This window comes from Salmo trutta, chromosome 3 (genome assembly GCF_901001165.1).
Source record: "Salmo trutta chromosome 3, fSalTru1.1, whole genome shotgun sequence".
In the NCBI taxonomy this organism is placed as follows: Eukaryota; Metazoa; Chordata; class Actinopteri; order Salmoniformes; family Salmonidae; genus Salmo; species Salmo trutta.
The window spans coordinates 63379150-63399565 of NC_042959.1; the positions used below are offsets into that span (position 1 = coordinate 63379150).

Here is a 20416-nt window from a genome sequence, read left to right on the forward strand (position 1 = left end):
TGTAGAGGGGATCTTCAGGATTTAAATCAATACATTCGTATGTCCATCTCCATCGACCACCTCATCGCCGACTGCCAAAGAACTCTGCCACTCGGGAACCCGACACCTTCTCTTTCCATGATTCCGTCGTCCGAGTCTTCCAGAGCCCATGCAGTTGGGCCATGATTAACGTTCTCTAAATGATGTCACGGTCAAACCGTTTCCCTCTTCCTCTGATCCCAGCAACCCTTGAACAAGTGGGCCGCGCCAACACCTATGCCTAACTCGACATGCGAGGTGCATTTAACCTTGTCCGTATACGTGAAGGCAACGAATGGAAGACAGCCTTTATCACGGCACCAGAGCACTACAAATATCTGGTCATTCCCTACGGCCTTACTAACACCCCTGCCGTTTTCCAATCCTTTATGAACGAGGTTTTCCAGGATATGATCAATTACTTTCTCATCGTCTACATTGATGACATCCTGATTTAATCCCTGAATGAACACTTGTGCAAAACGTTCTTCAATGGCTCCTTGACCATAACCTTTATCTGAAGACTGAAAAGGGCACCTTCCATGTAACCTTGGTAAACTGCCTCAGTTTCGTACTGACACTTGGAGGGGTCGTGGAGCGGGACGATCTGGACGGTTACGGTGGAATGCCTGAATTATCTCTGGGTCGAGGATGTCGGGGACCCAGGACCGGTCTTCAGGCCCATAACCTTCCCATTCCACTAGATAGTGGATGGGACCTCTCAGGCGTTTGCAATCAAGGATGGCCTGAATGGCGTCGGCAGGTTCCCCTCCGATGTCCAACGGTGGGGGCGCACTGTGGGTTGAGACTGTATTTACTGGGGGGGTACTGTATTTATTTTCTTAGTCAACCTTGTCTTCTGTTTCGTTGTGTTCTTGAATGTAACCCTGTCTTTCATTTTTGTTCATTGATTTCACCTGTTACACTCCTGTCCTCATCAGCTCCTTAAGTTCAGTTCATTCGGTAGGTGCGTTTTGTGAGGTATTGTTCGTTTTGACTCTACTAAGCCTTTTTTCTAGCTCATTTGTGAGAACCAGTTATAGCCTTCAGTCCTTGTTTTGATTCATCTACCCGTGTATGACCATTGCTTGCCTGTGACCACGATTCCTGCCTTCTGCAAAGGCTAAATAAACACCTGTCGAGCTCTGCGTGTGAATCTACACCTTTTTCTCCCTGTGTATTCTTTAAACTCGTGCTTTAAAAAAAAATAGGGAATATATTCAATAACAACCAGAAAGTGATTGAGGCAGTGAGAGTTGGTGAGGACTGATCCTGTTTTATTTAGGCACAGTCATTTGGCTTCCTAGATGGGTTATAAGACTTGAACTTTGTTTCTCAGGGAAAGGCTATGATCAGAAGCTGAAGGAGATCCTAAATGCCGAGATCATGGCGGAGGAATTTGACAAGAATGATCAAATTTATTTATATAGCCCTTCTTACATCAGCTGATATCTCAAAGTGCTGTACAGAAACCCAGCCTAAAACCCCAAACAGCAAGAAATGCAGGTGTAGAAGCACGGTGGCTAGGAAAAACTCCCTAGAAAGGCCGGAACCTAGGAAGAAACCTTGCGAGGAACCAGGCTAGGGGCGGCCAGTCTTCTTCTGGCTGTGCCGGGTGGAGATTATAACAGAACATGGCCAAGATGTTCATAAATGACCAGCATGGTCAAATAATAGTAATCACAGTGAACAGGTCAGGGTTCCATAGCTGCAGGCAGGACAGTTGAAACTGGAGCAGCAGCACGGCCAGGTGGACTAGGGGACAACAAGGAGTCATCATGCCAGGTAGTCCTGAGGCATGGTCCTAGGGCTCAGGTCCTCCGAGAAAGAGAAAATTAGGGAGAGCATACTTAAATTCACACAGGACACCTGATAAGACAGAAGAAATACTCCAGATATAACAGACTGACCCTAGCCCCCCGACGCATAAATACTGGATGCTGAGACAGGAGGGGTCAGGAGACACTGTGGCCCCATCCGATGAAACCCCCGGACAGGGCCAAACAGGCAGGATATAACCCCACCCACTTTGCCAAAGCACAGCCCCCACACCATGATGGTACAAGTCCTGTTGTCTGCATCACTCCTAACAAAATAGTCCCTCCAAAATGGCTGAATACTCTGTGCTTTCCTCACTGTTAATGGTGTTGGGAGATGACATTAAATAATTGTTTTTGGAAAGAGTTCAATTATTACAGTGGATTTTGTTTTCTGCATACTGTAACAGTCATGGGTGTTCAAAGTTTGATCAGAAAGAATACTTTGCCTTCCAAGAATGGAATGGACACTTTATTTGATGCACACAACCACCATGACTAGGTATGACTGAGAAATTGTCTTACCTAGCTACCTTAAGATAAATGATGATTCTACATCTGTAGAGGATTTGAGACAGTTTGCTGCAGCAGGAAAATAATTCTGCATCAACAGGAAATGTGAATTATTTGGATCATAATTAATGGACATTTGTGTAGTGGTTGATACATTTTTCTTAAGGTAAAAACAAGTCTGAAATGTCAGTGTAAATTGCAAACTTCAGAGGTATTAAAACCCCAAACACTACATGTTTTACATTTCCTGCTTTGCAGGGAAATTTCCCTGTGACAGGGTGATCAAATTAAGATCCTACATCTGTAAATGTAAGTCGCTCTGGATACGAGTTTCAGGCTAAATGACTAAAATGTACTGTTGATAACTCTAACTTCCCCCCCAGCAGCTCCTTTAGTGCATCATTATGCATTTTGATTCCCTTGTTTTACACTGGGGGCAGTGTTTTACACTGGGGGCAGTGTTTTACACTGGATGTAGCAGCAGACTATTAGATCATTTCAGCTCTGGTAAAAAAAAAAGACAAAAATGGGGCAGAGCTGGAAATCTGGGAGAACGCCGGGGGCTAGAGCGTGCATACACCCACACTTTCATGGGAGCAATTGAGATATATTTTTCTCTCCTCCTCCTCCCCTCTATCCATCAGACACAGTGTATGACGAGAGCTTACTGACAGCTGCAGACAATTTCATTGTGACTGCCTTCAAACTGCCTCAAGGTGAGACATGATCGCCTCCTCTCCCTTGTATTTCCTTTTCCTCACTACTACCTCACACCATATTTCAGAACCTTTCTTTCATATCCAAACCTCCGTTACTTGCCATGGGGTGTGTAGCATCAGAGTGATGTCTTCATTCTTACCTTTTCCCAACCTGTCATCTGTGTGATAGGCTCTGTATAGTATGGCCTCTGTATAGTATGGGCTCTGTACAGTAGTCGAAAAAGTACTCAATTCTCATACTTGAGTAAAAGTAAAGATACCTTAATAGAAAAATTACTCAAGTGGAAGTCACACAGTAAAATACTACTTGAGTAAAAGTCTAAAAGCATTTGGTTTTAAATATACTTAAGTATCAAAAGTAAATGGAATTGCTGAAATGTAATTATCAAAAGTACAAATAAAAGTATAAACCATTTCAAATTCCTTATATTAAGCAAACCAGATGGCACAATTATTCTCTTTTTTAATGGATTTCCAGGGGGAAACTCCAATTTACTAATGAAGCATTTGTGTTTAGTGAGTCCGCCAGATCAGAGGCAGTAGGGATGACCAGATATGTTCTCTTGATAAGTATGTGAATTAGACCTTGATAATTGTGTGAATTAGACCATTTTCCTGTCAAAATGTAACAAGTATTTTGGGTGTCAGGGAAAATGCATGGAGTAAAAAGTACATTCATTTCTTTAGGAATGTAGTTAAGTAAAAGTTGGCAAAAATATAAATACTAAAGCACAGATACCCCAAAACTACTTAAGTAAAAATACTTTAAAGTACTACTTAAGTACTTCACACCACTGGCTCTGTATAGTATGGGCTCTGTATAGTACTTTTATCAGTCTAACGATATACTTGGTTCTATACTGAACCATGTCAATCAAGACAACTTGTCATGTCAATGTTCATCAGTAAAAATGTTGTTGCTTAAATTGTCTGCCTCTTTCCTTCTTGTCATTTTTTTTTGTTTTCCCACTATTATCTCTACCCAGCTTCTGGATGTTTCCCTCCATGTGGTGAGTGACTGTTTCATCCTCCATTGTTCCTCCTGGCATGACCTTCCTGTTGAACCTCGTGAACTCTTAGTAGCTCTGCTTAGCTATGGCCTCAACGTGTTAAAAAGATTCCAACTATTCGATGAATCAATCAATTTTTTTAGCTAGTTGTGTACCTGCTAGTTGTGTACCTGCTGTTAAAATAGTTATACTAAGACATGTTGTACAAAGTATTAAATAGATTTAATTTCCTATTGAATTCCTATGGTATTTCCTTTCTACTTTACCTTGTTCTAGAAATGTATAGGCTGTGTTGCATTTCCTCCCATGGGTTCTTCAGGTTTTCAGGCTTCTGGTTATGTCTACAACTGTATCACCTGTCAGTATGACTCCTGTGAGTTCCCACTTGACTGTCCAAGTGACTAGCAAAACACCACCACATCAAATCTATTGACCATTCACACCGATTTGTTTCATAACTCAAATACCCTCATCTGCCCAATGCCTGGTTAAAAGACTTCATCCTAAACCCGCCTTAACACTGTCTGTGCAACACTGTCTGTGCAGATACGTTTGTGTTGGACTGTCTGTAGGTCTGCCTGTGTAGGACTGTATGTAGTATTGCTTGTGTAGGCTATGTGTTACATAACTGCATTTTCCCCTTGTGCCTTTCCTTGAAATGTTCTTAGCAATAAAGTCAGAGAATTTTTTTGCACAGAATGCCTCCCCAAGGTACCCTTTAAGTTCTTGGCTTCTTTGTGTAAGGTGACAGTCACCTCCCACACACCATGGTATTCATATCCACCCAGTGCTGCACAATAACTGTTCAGCATATCACCCCTTTCAGTGCACCACCCTAGAGGCTGTATTTAAATATTATCATTAGGAGGGCTCCGACTGCCACTGTCTGCTGCCCCTTGAGAACAGCTTCACCACAAGGTGAGGGGGTTTCAGTGTGTGTGATAATGGCCTAGCCCTAGCATGTCCATCACTACACAGTACCCACTGCAATTCCTCACAATCAGGACCCAAGTATGTCTTTAGATGAGAATGTCTCCCAAAAAGATGAGCTGAATTATTGAAGTCATGTTATGAAACCCTCCCTTTTCCTGAAACTTCCATTTAGACGTGATTCCTTTGTAGTGAGAGAAGATCAGAGGATTGTGCAGTCATGTTGTCCCCTGACTTGCAGATCAGGACCCAGCAGGTGGATCAGTTTGAGGAGGTGACGTTAGGGATAGACAGGCTCTACTCTATCCCCTCAGCTGGTCTGCGACACCAGGGTACATACCAGTGTGAGATCTACTCTGGCCAGCGCTCCTTAGTCAGACTCTACTACCACCTCATAGGTGATGATAGTGTTGTAAAGAGATGTTCATTCAAGTCCCATATTCCTTTATGTGTGTTGTATGGTGGTGACTCCCCATTCACCATCAATGTGTAGCACGGTGCCCATTTTGTGCCAGAGAGCTTCACCACACATCTTTGTATGTATCTTTATAGTCGATGTATCCTCTATCTCTTGGTGTTCTGAGTCTCTGAACTCTCTCTCTGTCCATTTCTCTCTCTGTCCATTTGTCTCTCATCTTCATCTCTCGATCTCTCCTTCCCCCTCTCTCTCTGACCCAGTCATCCCCCAGGTGGTGGTAGGCCACAGTGAGCTGCAGGAGATATTTGATCTGTCACTGCTTACAGGGGGCCGAATTGTCCCTGTGCATGATGTATGGTCCCTCGCCCTCCTCCGTCTCCCCTCTCCCTCTCTCCACACGGCCTGTCTGACTTCTCTGCTACTGCTGCTCTTCCTCTCCCTGGGGTAAGTGAACAGGCTGTACACCACATACAAAGTACACTCTTGTAAAAAAGGGTTCCAAAAGGGTTCTTTGGCTGTTTCCATAAAATAACCTTTTTTGGTTCCAGGTAGAACCCTTTTTGGTTCCAGGTAGAATCCTGATGAAGACAGCTTGGCTGTCGAAACGTTGTTGCTCCTAGAGTGTGCGGCTCTCCTTTTCTTTTCAATAACTATTTTGGGTTCCATGTAGAGCCCTTTCCCCAGAGGGTTCTACATGGAACCCAAAATTTTTATTGAAAAGAAAAGGAGAGCCGCACACTCTAGGGGCAACAACGTTTTGACAGCCAAGCTGTCTTCATCAGGGTTCTACGTGGAACCAAAACGGTTCTAACCAGGAAACAAAAGTTTTTTTCAAAAGTAGCGTTTCCCAAACTCAGACCTCGGGGCACCAAGTGGTGCACAGTTGGTTTTTCCCCTAACACTAGACTGCTGACTCAAATGATCAAATATTGATGATTAGTTGATTATTTGAATGAGCTGTGTAGTGCTAGGACAAAAACCAAAATGTGCACTCCCAAAATGACCCTGTCCTATGGGGAAAGCCGTGTTAGTATCCCTCCTCCCTCACAGATGGAGACAATCATTTATATTCTATAGGCTATAGTATAGACAGTTATTAATGCAGAAAGTGCCTTAATACCCCTTAGCCGTGGCATATTCACCATACCGTGCCTCTTCAGGCCTTATTGCTTTATTAAAGCCATGTTGCTTTGACAGCATTGGATTGCTTTTTTTGCCGTGCTGCCAATAAAGATTGTTTGAATCTGAATGTGACTTAACCAGAGAAAGGGCTGTCCCTGTGAAATATGGACAGGCAGTCTCAAATCCTATCATATCTAGTTTCCAGAACAGTAATGAGGTTCATGTTTGCTCAGCAACTGTGACACTATATCTCATTTCTTGGAGCCTGAAAATATATGGCCACTTAAAGCTCCTATAGGACAAAAAATATTTGATTCTCCTTCCAAAATGACACACATCCAGTCTCATATGATGGCCATCATACCCAATTCAGCATTCATACCAGAACTTTTTTATTTATGCATTATGTCATGTGTATATTACAGATATTACCAAGGGGATATCCTGGTCTACACATGGGTATAGACATAGGCTTACATATCATGGAGAAGCTCTCGTCTGGACTAACTCATCTCCGTGTACCTGGTTGTTACAGGATTCTGCACTGGTGGTCGATAAAGGAGAAGAGTGATGTGGAGCAAGCTGAAGACGATCCAGATTCAAGGTGCCCAGTGCGGGAGATATATCTACTGCAATAAAAACAGTCTGATGACACTCATCCATTCCCTTGTCTGTGACAGTGAAGAATATCTGGGTTTGGTCAGAGTAATCAGTCTTTAGCTGGTTTCACCACTAGAGGGCGATAAGCACATGTTAATATCTATAACTTCAGCACTTTAAGGCAGGAGTCATTAAGATCGGTTGCCTTACTTTCCTGATGTAAGACATTATTTGTTATAATGACAATTATTAGGTTACTATTATCACCACATACTGTGGCATGGTGAGACCAGTGAATGCTTTATGGGACAGATTCAACACATTTTTATTTGTTCAAAGACCCCTACTGTTATGACAGATTCGATGTGATACATAATGAGACGTTTTTAATTAAGAAATCCTCAAACTTCAACCCTAACCTAGCATCAACCCTTACCGTAAACCTAGCTTCATTTCCACATCCCGGCTCAACCCTAGCAAAAAATATAAATCGACTTCTTTCTATGATTATACACGGTTTGTTAACTGATCATTAACTGTGACAGACAGATGGGTTAACTATTGTATGAATTAACCCCATTCACTGGTTAAACTTGATGTGGCTCATGAGTATTACTGTATTATTAGTTCACTGTATTCTGGCTAGGTGGTTGTGAGACTATTGTGACACTGACCATACCATGATGGAGGGAACATGATCTGAGGAGAGGCGGAGCGTTACTGGCGTTATAAACCCTCAGTGTGTGTCTAAATATATACAGACATGACTCATCGTTTAACCCAGCCATTTAACATGCACTGAGGGTGTATTTTTTTCCTATGGGTTGTTCAGTTGTCTGGGCAATGGATGATGCATCAAGGGGCCTCCTAGCTGGAAGTGTATTCTGGATTTTTATCAAACCTGGAATTAAAGTTTCCACTTCATGATATACTGTTGTGGTTTGTGGCTTCTTGACCACCTACTTGACCAAACACACTTATTTTATTTAACCTTTATTTAACTAGGCAAGTCAGTTTTAAGAACAAATGTTTACTTACAATGACTGCCTACCCCGGCCAAACCCAGACGATGCTGGGCCAATTGTGCGCCACCCTATGGGACTCTCAATCACGGCCGGATGTGATACAGCCTGGATTCGAAACCGGTACTGTAGTGACGTCTCTTGCACTGAGATGCAGTGTCAGACCTCTGCGCCACTCAGGAGTCCTAGAGTATAGAGTGTAATCAGACTTGATTTTTTATGGAGTTAATGGAGAACCAAGGTAGAATCTCAAATTTGATGAAAGTCAAAATGTGAAGTCCACTATATACTATTTATACATGATCATGGGTGGGCTCTATTGCATTTTACTTCAGTCATGTACTGTTGACTCATTCAATCAAATGCTTTCAATTCAAGGATTGAAAAAAAGTACTTTTAATTTCATTGAGTTGACTTGAAAATGGACCCCAATCCTGTACACCACATGATCACAGCATTTTATCATTGATCATTAACCTTAGTGACCAATATCGCAAAAGCTGAATATATGTCACAAATCAGCCCTACGTTAGAGCCGACCCCAGCCTCGACCACACCTGTAGCTTTCATCCTCACGGGGCTATATATCACTCTGACACTCTGTCATTTTACCAGCGAAAAGGTAGTATTATGTAATAGCATCAGGTAAACCTGGAACTTAGCTTTGTTTGAAGTTCCCAGTACTCTACAGTATAGGCATTATTCTAACAGATAATTCTAACATTTTATTTAACCTTTATAAGGGAGTCAAGCTGAAACCAAGGTCTCTTTTACAGATGAGCCTGATGAAGGAACCAAGGTCTCTTTATTTGATTGACTATTTGGCTGCCTTTGTGTGTCCGTCATCGTTCGGAAAGGATTATGCTTTGGAAATGACATGCATTGCACGCCAACTTATGTCTTGGTATCTGGGAGCCTGATCCTTTTCATCTCAACAACAAAGGCCTTTCCTTCAACTTGACTGGCACAAAGCATGGTTGTAATACAATTATATCATCAGCGAGACATCTTTTGAGACCTCATGGTCAGGTAGTTGTAAAATAAGGTTTTTAAATGTATTTTTAGCGACCAGAAAAACACTTCTTTACCTGGTTCTCTGACCTGATACCAATCAAAATATGACTTATTTCCCAGACATCTCGACGCCATCATGAACAAATATGTACAGTATTTTGGGTGTAATATTGTCTGACGTCTTTTCAACCACAAAAACAATTTACAACCGGAATGTTATGTCATTATGGCATCCCATGCCAATTTTTCCCTGTCCAGAAGCATCTCAGCCCATAGAAAGAATCAGTGTAGTTGGAACCAAGACAAGTGTTTTTGCAATGATTCCGGTAAGGGATTGTGACCCCACCAAGTGAGTGTGCAGTTTGTTGCCTTACCCAATCAACCCTGAGGAACTCCCAGACAGTCCATAGGCTCCCCAGCTTGAGGAAACTCCCTTAGCTAGAGGCGTTGAAATACAGTATTACAGTATTACAGTATTACTCTGCATTGCAGGGGCGGTTCCTCCTGCAGGCAGAGGAGGGTCGTTAGTGATTGGAGCTGGCGTGATTGGAGCCACCTGGGCTCAGGGTATTAAACTGCTTCACTAACCACTCTTCTCTCTCTCTGCTCCAACAGGTATGATCCTGTTTTGTTTGTTCCTTTGTAGGTTTACTTAGTTTCCACTCAGTCATGTTCACACGCACAGATTCATGCATCAATGCACTTTACATACACCCTACATTATGACATTTCCACACCTCATTCCTTTTTCTTTGTTTAAAGTTAATTGTTTTTGGTTGACAATAAAGAACCTTTTGATTGGCCTATACCTGTTGTTCATGTCCCCTCATGTTTGCCACAGGCTATGAGCCGGCCTGTGACAAGTGGGGGCTCGTCCGTAAGTTAAAGTTAATTGTACTTTAGTCTTACTATAGTATTTTAGTTTACTTTAACATTTTGTCATAGTTGGTTAAGGTTTTGTCTAGATTGTCTTTGCTTTATTATTGATACGTTTGTTTATTTGTAATTTGGCTTATTTGACTGTTTTATAGTTAACTTGGGTTAGTTTAGTTCAGATTGCCAAATTTTTTGTTTGAGGGGATGTTTTGGTTGAGCCAATATTGTTGGAGAGAGCGTTGAGAGCCATGTGTTCTTTTGGTTCAGTTAGCTTGGTAGCTAAATTTGGTTAAACAATTCACTCTGGGTTTTTCTGGGTTTTTGTTCAAGTGGGAGTCCTCTCCTGTTCAGGCTTATCAGCGAGTGTCAATAGGAGGCTCGTGGTGTTTTTGTTTTAGGTGGCAGTGAAAGTGGGTAGAGCTTCCCTTTTCCTTTTCCCCTACATCGGCTCGGGAGCACCTTGGTTATGGGGGGGCCGCCAGTTTCTGGTTATCTTTTCCACTCCACTGGTTTTGTGTGCATAAACCCCACCACATGTGACTGCACGAAGACCAGGGCCAGTTAGTTAGTAGTTTTTGGAGGATAGTGGGGTGTGGCTCCTGTCCTTGAACCCAGACTGACAGCGGGTGAGTTGTGTATTTTTTGGTTTTGTTCAAGCTCCTTCAGAGGTAGCCTTAGAGTTGTGTACTAAGGAGCAGTTAATTGAAATTGCTGAACATTATCAGATTGAGATTGTTGATAAAAAAATTAAAGAGACTGTTAAAACTAAATTAAAGCAGGGTCTTAAGGAAATAGGTGTGTTTTGGGGTCAGTCTGCTAGTACAAGTTCCCAGTCTAGTCCTTCATTAACTTTTGAGCAGCACAGGGAGCTGTTGCAAATGCAGTTGGAGATTTAGCATTTCTCAATCGCTCTTAGACCAGAAGGACTACCACAGTTTGATGTTTCACAGAATCTTTGTTTGTTGCCTAAATTTGATGAGTCAGATCCAGACACATACTTTGCTTTATTTGAGCGTATTGCGGAAGCTAGAGCTTGGTCAGATTTGGACATGACTATGTTGTTGCAATGTGTACTTACAGGTAAAGCACGTGAGGCTTTTGCAGCACTGAATGTAGCTGACAGTGAAGTGTATGCTAAAGTTAAATCAGCAGTTCTGAAGGTTTACGAACTTGTACCAGAGGCATATCGTCAACGTTTTCGTTACATGAAAAAGTTAGATTCACAAACCTATTCTGAGTTTCTTCGTGATATGACTTCTGCATTTAATCGTTGGTGTACAGCTTCTGAAGTTAGTACTTTTGAGGATCTGTCTAATTTGACTGTGCTAGACACAGTTCCAAAATTCTGTGTGTGACCAGGTTGCGACATACATGAATGAACATAAAGTTAAGTCTCCAAGTGATGCAGCAGTCCTTGCAGATGAGTACAGGCTAACACATAAAAGCCATTTTGAGTCAAACAGTGACATGTACCATAAAAATAACTTTACTTCTAGGAATAGTAGGTCAATTTTTTGGGAGCTTCTTTCCAAAGGCCTCAGCAGAAGTTTAGGTCTGGAGGACTTAAAGCACCGGTTAATGCTAATACCTGTCGCTACTGTTTAGTTGAAGGACATTGGAAGAAAGATTGTCCTCTACTTAAATCCAAAAAGTTAGGTCAAGTTAAACCTGCTGTGATGGCAGCTCCTGTTTCAGCCTCTGACCACCAGGGTGAGCTTTTTCAGCCCCTAGTTGAGTTTGATTCTCAGTCTTCCCACTGTGATTTTTCAGCCTTTATTTCAGATGGTGTAGTGTCCCTGGTAGATGGCAACCAAGATCTTAAGAGACACTGGAGCTTTAGATTATTTTATTCTGGAATCTGTTTTGCCGTTCTCTAAGGAGTCTGATACTGGCAGTTGTGTAATGGTACGTGGTATGGGTTTAGTTCCATTCTCTTCTTCTTTACATGAAGTTACCCTAAAATGTGGTCTGGTAGAGGGTGATGTAGATGTTGGGGTTAGACCCCAGTTGCCAGTAGAGGGAATCCACATGATTTTGGGGAATGACTTGGCAGGTAGTAAGGTTTGGGCAGATGGCAAACTAAACATCTTTACGGAGCAACCTTCAGTGTCCCCAGCAAGGGTATCTTCAGATCGCAACTGTGTGTCTCCTGAGGTATTTCCAGTTTGTGCTGTTACCCGCGCTGTTTCTCGTAATAAGGTTGAGCGTAAGCCAGAAAGTCTTGAGTTGCCAGTCAAACTCCAGACAGAACAGTTGACTAGTTCTAGAGATTCATTGATAGCTGAGCAAAAGGCCGATACTACCTTGGCTGATCTGTTTGATAAAGTATTTCCTGATTCAGTGGTGAGGAATAGTGCTCAGTGTTATTTTCTTGTTGATGGGCTGTTGGTTAGGAAATGGGTTCCACACTATGATCAGGGTCTAGGAAAACCAGTCTTTCAAATAGTTGTACCTACTACTTTGCGAAATAAAGTGTTACAAACTTCAGAAGGTGATGTGGCAGGTCATATGGGTGTTCGTAAAACTTATGATCGCATATTCCGTTATTTTTTTCTGTCCACGTTTAAAGCGGGACGTAGCTCAGTTTATTAAAACTTGTCATATGTGTCAGCGCACAAGCAAGCCAAACCAGGTTGTAAGCCATGTGAACCTGTTAAAATGTTATCACTCCCGTGATCTAAGCAAAGTGGAAGGCACTCCAGCGGTGAGGTCAGCGTTGACTGCTGCTCCAGTCACTGCATCTTGTGGCTTTAACTTTGTGGAGGGGGGAGAAGAGGAGGTAGTTAGGGTTTCGGATGAGGTCTTACAAGGTTGGTTGAAAAACTCCCAGACTTTGCAAAACCTTGGTTTTGGTAGATCATTTAGACTCTGAGAAACGTGATGAATTGGTAGCTCTTATTAGAAGCTACCCTGTTTTGTTTTCTGACACTATCGAAAACCCATTTAATAGAGCATGACATAGACATCGGGGATGCTAAGCCTATCAAACAGAGATTTTATCGTGTATCTCAGGAGAAGAGACTGCAATTGGAAACAGAAGTGCAGTATATGTTGGACAATGGTATTGCGGAGCCATGTTGTTCAAATTGGGCTTCACCCTGTCTTCTGGTCAAAAGGTCTGATTCCACTTTCAGACCTTCCACTGATTATAGAAAAGTTAACAATGTTACTAAAGCAGACCTTTACCCTCTTCCTAGGATGGAGGACTGTATTGATCAAGTTGGGCCAGCAAAGTATGTTAGCAAATTTGATCTTTTAAAGGGATATTGGCAAGTACCCCTTACCAAAAGAGCTTGTGAGATTGCTGCCTTTATAACTCCATCTGGTTTGTTCTCTTATACAGTGATGCCTTTCGGGTTGCGGAATTCTCTAGCCACCATCCAGAGGCTGATGAATCGGGTGATCTCAGGTCTGGAAAGGTGTGTTGTGTATTTGGACGACGTGCTCGTCTACTCAGACTCTTGGGAGGAGCATGTCTGTAGAGTGCAAGCCCTGTTCGAAAGACTGGTGTGGGCCAGGTTGACTATCAATTTGGCAAAGTGTGAGTTTGCCAAAGCTACAGTCACATACCTAGGCAAGGTTGTTGGTCAGGGTGTTGTCTGTCCCGTGGAAGCCAAGGTTCAGGCTGTGAAGCAGTTCCCACAGCCCTCCACAAAGAATGAACTGATGCGCTTCCTGGGAATGGCGGGGTACTACCGTGCTTTCTGTAAAAACTTTTCGGTAGTAGTGTCCCCCCTGACCAATCTGTTGAAGGCCAAGGCTGAATTTATCTGGTCCACCCAGTGTCAAGAGGCATTTGATGCAGTTAAGGCTCTTTTGTGTTTGGCACCCGTGTTGGCAGCACCAAATTTTGGGAAACCTTTCAAATTGCAGGTAGACGCCAGTCAAATCGGCGCTGGGGCTGTGCTTCTCCAGGAAAATGATGACAATATTGAGTGTCCAGTCAGTTTCTTTTCCCAGAAATGTAATAAGTATCAGCAAAACTATTCTGTAATTGAAAAGGAGGCTTTAGGTCTCATTTGGGCTTTACAGCACTTCGAGGTCTATGTTGGTTCTGGTTTAACCCCTTTAACTGTGTTCACTGACCACAACCCCCTTATTTTTCTGAAGTCCCTGCAAAATCCCAACCAGCGCCTGATGCGTTGGGCTTTGTTCTTGCAACCATTCAACCTCGATATTAGACACATTAGTGGTAAGGATAATATCATTGCTGATGCTCTGTCCCGTGCTCCTTTAGCCAAGTTTGTATTTGCTCTCTGCTGACCGCTGCAGGCTGTCTGTGCCTCTTTTCTCTTAAATTGCTCCCCAGGTACCAGGGCGGCTGAGTTTGAGGGGGGACAGTCAGCTAGGGGACACGGGGCTACTACTAGGACCCGGGACTTGTATCCTTTTTTTTGTTTTTTGGGGGGGAATTTTGGATTGTTTTGAATATGTTGGGTCGTAATTTGGGATGAGGGTGGGACCATCATTTTAAGGAGGGGGGTGTCACGGCCCCTCCTCTGCATTGCAGGGGCGGTTCCTCCTGCAGGCAGAGGAGGGTCGTTAGTGATTGGAGCTGGCGTGATTGGAGCCACCTGGGCTCAGGGTATTAAACTGCTTCAATAACCACTCTTCTCTCTCTCTGCTCCTCCAGGTAAGATCCTGTTTTGTTTGTTCCTTTGTAGGTTTACTTAGGTTCCACTCAGTCATGTTCACACACACAGATTCATGCATCCATGCACTTTACATACACCCTACACTGTTGATATGGAATGACTTTGAAACCTTGAGGTGGGAAAGAGATAGATCCAAACCTCAAACTTGCAATACACACACACACAGACCACATCTTTCAGTTTAGTCACATTACTGTGCTTCCCCTTTTAATGGGAGCAGCATGTCTCTGGTTGGGCTGCCAGCTGAGAGCATTCCTCCCTGACGCAGGGAAGGAGGCCTAGACAGGGTGGGGGAGGAAGGGATAATTTGAACCAGCTGCCAGGGGAAGTGATCTCCTGCTTCGTCAAACAGAGACCTCCTCAGACCCTGTCTGACCAACTAACAGCCTGGGAACCCTAGCCTGGGTCCAAACATAAACCCAGCCCCTCGTATCAGCATCCTCCATCCACATCTCTGCGTCTGGGCTTTCACAGACGGTCAGGGTGTTTGGGAATAGTCACGTCACATATGTCACCTTATCAGATAGTGTGCGTGTATATACAAAAGTTGCGAATGACACAAATATACATTTTCACAAAGTCTGCCCCAGTTTGTATGATGGCAATTTGCATATACTCCAGAATGTTATGAAGAGTGATCAGATGAATTGCAATTAATTGCAAAGTCCCTCATTGCCATGCAAATGAACTGAATCCAAAAAAAAATAATTCCACTGCATTTCAGCCCTGCCACAAAAGGACCAGCTGACATGTCAGTGATTCTCTCGTTAACACAGGTGTGAGTGTTGACGAGGACAAGGCTGGAGATAACTCTGTCATGCTGATTGAGTTTGAATAACAGACTGGAAGCTTCAAAAGTAGGTTGGTGCTAGGAATCATTGTTCTTCCTGTCAACCATGGTCATTTGCAAGGAAACATGTGCCGTCATCATTGCTTTGCACAAAAAGGGCTTCACAGGCAAGGATATTGCTGCCAGTAAGATTGCACCTAAATCAACCATTTCTCGGATCATCAAGAACTTCAAGAAGAGCGGTTAATTTGTTGTGAAGATGGCTTCAGGGCACCCAAGAAAGTCCAGCAAGCACCAGGACCGTCTCCTAAAGTTGATTCAGCTGCGGGATCGGGGCACCACCAGTACAGAGCTTGCTCAGGAACGGCAGCAGGCAGGTGTGAGTGCATCTGCACGCACAGTGAGGCGAAGACTTTGGAGGATGGCCTGGTGTTAAGAAGGGCAGCAAAGAAGCCACTTCTCTCCAGGAAAAACATCAGGGACAGACTGATATTCTGCAAAAGGTACAGGGATTGGACTGCTGAGAAATGGGGTGAAGTCATTTTCTCTGATGAATCCCCTTTCCGATTTTTTGGGGCATCTGGAAAAAAGCTTGTCCGGAGAAGACAAGGTGAGCGCTACCATCAGTCCTGTGTGATACCATCAGTCTTGTGTCATGCCAACAGTAAATCATCCTGAGACCATTCATGTGTGGGGTTGCTTCTCAGCCAAGGGATTGGGCTCACTCACAATTTTGCCTAAGAACACAGCCATGAATAAAGAATGGTACCAACACATCCTCCGAGAGCAACTTCTCCCAACCATCCAGGAACAGTTTAGTGACGAACAATGCCTTTTCCAGCATGATGGAGCACCTTGCCATTAGGCAAAAGTGACAACAAAGTGGCTCGGGGAACAAAACATTGATAATTTGGGTCCATGGCCTGGAAACTCCCCAGACCTTAATCCCACTGAACTTGTCAATCCTCAAGAGACGGGTGGACAAACAAAAACCCGCAAATTCTGACAAAGCCCAAGCATTGATTATGCAATAATGGGCTGCCATCAGTCAGGATGTGGCCCAGAAGTTAATTGAAAGCATGCTAGGGCGGATTGCAGAGGTCTTGAAAAAGAAGGGTCAACACTGCAAATATTGACTCTTTGCATCAACTTCATGTAATTGTCAATAAAAGGCTTTGACACTTATGAAATGCTTGTAATTATACTTCAGTATTCCATAGTAACATCTGACAAAAATATCTAAAGACACTGAAGCAGCAAACTTTGTGGAAATTAATATTTGTGTCATTCTCAAAACTTTTGGCCACGACTGTATATCACATAGTCCCCCTCCTAAGCCGAGAAGTTAGTGAAGTCAGAAGTCTATAACATGATATCAATCCATATTTAGTGAGTGTGATGAGTAATGGTGACAACATAGACTGGTACCATTCAGACTCTCATATACTCACCACAATAATGTTTGGACTCATTTTAATCACCATCTTTGATGTACTGGCATTGTTGACTGGCACTGGCTATCACCAAGGAGCACTCTTCCCTCTATGGTTAGATTGATACGGTTCTGATACTGAAGACTGGGAAGCTGTCCAAAGTCATCAATGATGCATATAATTAATGTCATTTTAGTGCTCCAACACCTTGCACCAGAATGTTTTGAGTGTTGGGGTGAGGAGGGGTTCATGATCCATTACCAGGGACGTTTTCCATATATTCAATAATAGGTTGCCATATCTTAACCAAAGTACCTAATTTGTTCCGTAGAACAGGGTTTCCCAAAATAAATGTAATAAGAAAAACAAACATTTACAAAATATGTAAGTATTGACAGGTTAAACACATTTTGGACAAGGGATCTTTGGGAAATTTTTTGAGGGTGCAATACAATGTAATATTATACAATTTATATTCTTAATTTACGTTCTTGCTTGTATTAGTTATTTTTATTTTGTTGTGTGCTGAATTATATTGTTCTGTATCTGTGTATGTTTTATTATTCTGTTTTTATTGTAATGTATACAGGGCTCTCTTGTAAAATACATTTTTAATCTCAATGTGACTCAGTTTAAAAAAAATGGCAAACCACAGGGATATTGATACGTCACAGTATCAATTATTTAAAAAATCTACTAAATTCCCCAAATGTTGTTTTTGTCAAGGCTCAGCAGAAGACCCAAATGCAGACAGTTTCAAAGTAACAAAAGTTTATTACAAAAACAGGGGGGCAGGCAAACGACAGGTCAGTAGTCCAGAGCAGAGTCCGAAAGGTACAGAACGGCAGGCAGGGTCTGGGCAGGCAGAGATCAGTAATCCAGGGTGATGTGACAAGGGGACAAAATGACAGGCAGGCTCGGCCGCAAACCTGAACCTATAGGGGAGGGTCCGGGTGGGCATCTCTCAGTGGAGGCTCCGGTGCGGGACGCAGACCCCGCTCTGCTTGAGGCTCTGAACTGCAGACCGTCGCTGCAGGCTCCGGACTGGGGACCGTCGCTGCAGGCTCCGGACTGTAAGCCGTCTCAGGAGGTTCCGGACTGTGGAACGTCTCAGGAGGTTCCGGACTGTGGGCCGTCTCAGGAGGTTCCGGACTGTGGGCCGTCTCAGGAGGTTCCGGACTGTGGGCCGTCTCAGGAGGTTCCGGACTGTGGGCCGTCTCAGGAGGTTCCGGACTGTGGGCCGTCGCCGGAGGTTCCGGACTGGGAACTGTCGCTGGAGGCTTGGTGCGTGGAGCCGGCACAGGACGTACCAGGCTTGGGAGATGCACTGGAGACCGGGTGCGTGGAGCAGGCACAGGACGTGCCGGGCAGGGGAGACGCACTGGAGGTCTGGAGAGTAGAGCTGGCACAACCCGTCCTGGCTGAATGCTCACTTTAGCCTGGCAAGTGCGGGGCGCTGGCACAGGACGCACTGGGCTGTGAAAGCGCACTGGCGACTCAGTGCGTAGAGCCGGCGCAGGATATCCTGGACTGAGGAGGTGTAATGGAGACCAGGAGCGCTGAGCCGGCACAACCCGTCCTGGCTGGATGCTCATTTTCACACGGCAAGTGCGAGGAGCTGGCACAGAACGCACCGGGCAGTGGATGCGCACTGGAGACACATTGTGTATCTCCACAAAGCATGGTATCTGAACTGTGACCAACTCCTCATCGTAATTACAGGGAGTTGGTTCTTGTTCCCACCTTTGCTCCGCTCGCCACCCCGTGTGCCCCCCCCCCCCACACACACCATTTTTTTGAGGCTGCCTCTCGGGTTTCCATCGTCTCCTTGATTCCTGGTCTCGTCGCTGTTCCTCTCTCGCTGCCTTCCGCCTGCTTCCATGGCAGGGTCTTGTCCCCTGCCATTACCTCCTCCCAGGTCCAGGATGTCATCCACTCCCTTTTCTCCTGGGCCCAGGATCCCTACTCCTCCTGGGCACGCTGTTTGGTCCTTTGGTGGTGGGATCTTCTGTCACGCTCGTCGTTAGAAGGAGACCAAGGTGCAGCGTGGTAGGCGTACCTTTTCTTTTATTTAAAATGACACCGGGAAAAACAACAAAATACAAAAACGAACGTAAAGGTAATTTGCAGTGCAGAAAGCAACAACACACAAACAAGATCCCACAATCACAGGTGGGAAAAAGGGCTGCCTAAGTATGATCCCCAATCAGAGACAACGAGAAACAGCTGCCTCTGATTGGGAACCATACTTGGCCAACAAAGAAATAGAAACATAGATATGCCCACCCAAGTCACACCCTGACCTAACAAAATAGAAAATAAAGAAGGCTCTCTAACCTCTCTAGGGTAGGTGGGACGAAATCGTCCCACCTACGTAACAGCCAGTGGAATCCCGTGGCGCGTTATTCAAATACCTTAGAAATGCTATTACTTCAATTTCTCAAACATATGACTATTTTACACCATTTTAAAGACAAGACTCTCGTTAATCTAACCACACTGTCCGATTTCAAAAAGGCTTTACAATGAAAGCAAAACATTAGATTATGTCAGCAGAGTACCCAGCCAGAAATAAGTAGACACCCATTTTTCAAGCTAGCATATAATGTCACATAAACCCAAACCACAGCTAAATGCAGCACTAACTTTTGATGATCTTCATCAGATGACACACCTAGGACATTATGTTATACAATACGTGCATGTTTTGTTCAATCAAGTTCATATTTATATCAAAAACCAGCTTTTTACATTAGCATGTGACGTTCAGAACTAGCATACCCCCCGCAAACTTCCTGTGAATTTACTAAAAATTTACTAAATTACTCACGATAAACGTTGACAAAAAACATAACAATTATTTTAAGAATTATAGATACAGTCTCCTTTATGCACTCGCTATGTCCGATTTTAAAATAGCTTTTCGGTGAAAGCACATTTTGCAATATTCTCAGTAGATAGCCCAGCATCACAGGGCTAGCTATTTAGACACCCACCAAGTTTAGCCCTCACCAAAGTCAGATTTACTATAAGAAAAATGTGATTACCTTTGCTGTTCTTCGTCAGAATGCACTCCCAGGACTTCTACTTCAATAACAAATGTTGGTTTGGTTCAAAATAATCCATAGTTATGTTCAAATGTCCTCTGTTTTGTTTGTGCGTTCAAGACACTATCCGAAGTGTAAAGAAGGGTGACGCGCCCGACGCGTTTCGTGACAAAAAATGTCGAAATATTTCATTACCGTACTTTGAAGCATGTCAACCGCTGTTTAAAATCAATTTTTATGCAATTTTTCGCGTAAAAAAGCGATAATATTCCGACCGGGAAACCGTGTTTTAGTTCAAAGACAGAGAAAATAAAAACATGGGGTCGCCTCGTGCACGCGCCTCAATCTCACTGTACTCTGATAGACCACTTACCAAAGGCGCTAATGTTTTTCAGCCAGGGGCTGCAAAGACATCATTCAGCTTTTTCCCGG

At 43.6% G+C, this 20416-nt stretch overlaps 2 long non-coding RNA genes across 2 annotated transcripts; both read left to right on the plus strand.

Moving 5' to 3' along the window:
* The first annotated feature begins 3096 nt into the window (after positions 1-3096).
* Positions 3097-4504, plus strand: LOC115164625 (uncharacterized). The gene is made up of 3 exons (XR_003869959.1): positions 3097-3173; positions 4054-4077; positions 4397-4504. It is a non-coding gene; the product is annotated as an uncharacterized LOC115164625 (long non-coding RNA).
* A 1173-nt stretch (positions 4505-5677) lies between these two features.
* Positions 5678-7209, plus strand: LOC115164619 (uncharacterized). The gene is made up of 2 exons (XR_003869958.1): positions 5678-5869; positions 7083-7209. It is a non-coding gene; the product is annotated as an uncharacterized LOC115164619 (long non-coding RNA).
* Positions 7210-20416: the final 13207 nt, after the last annotated feature.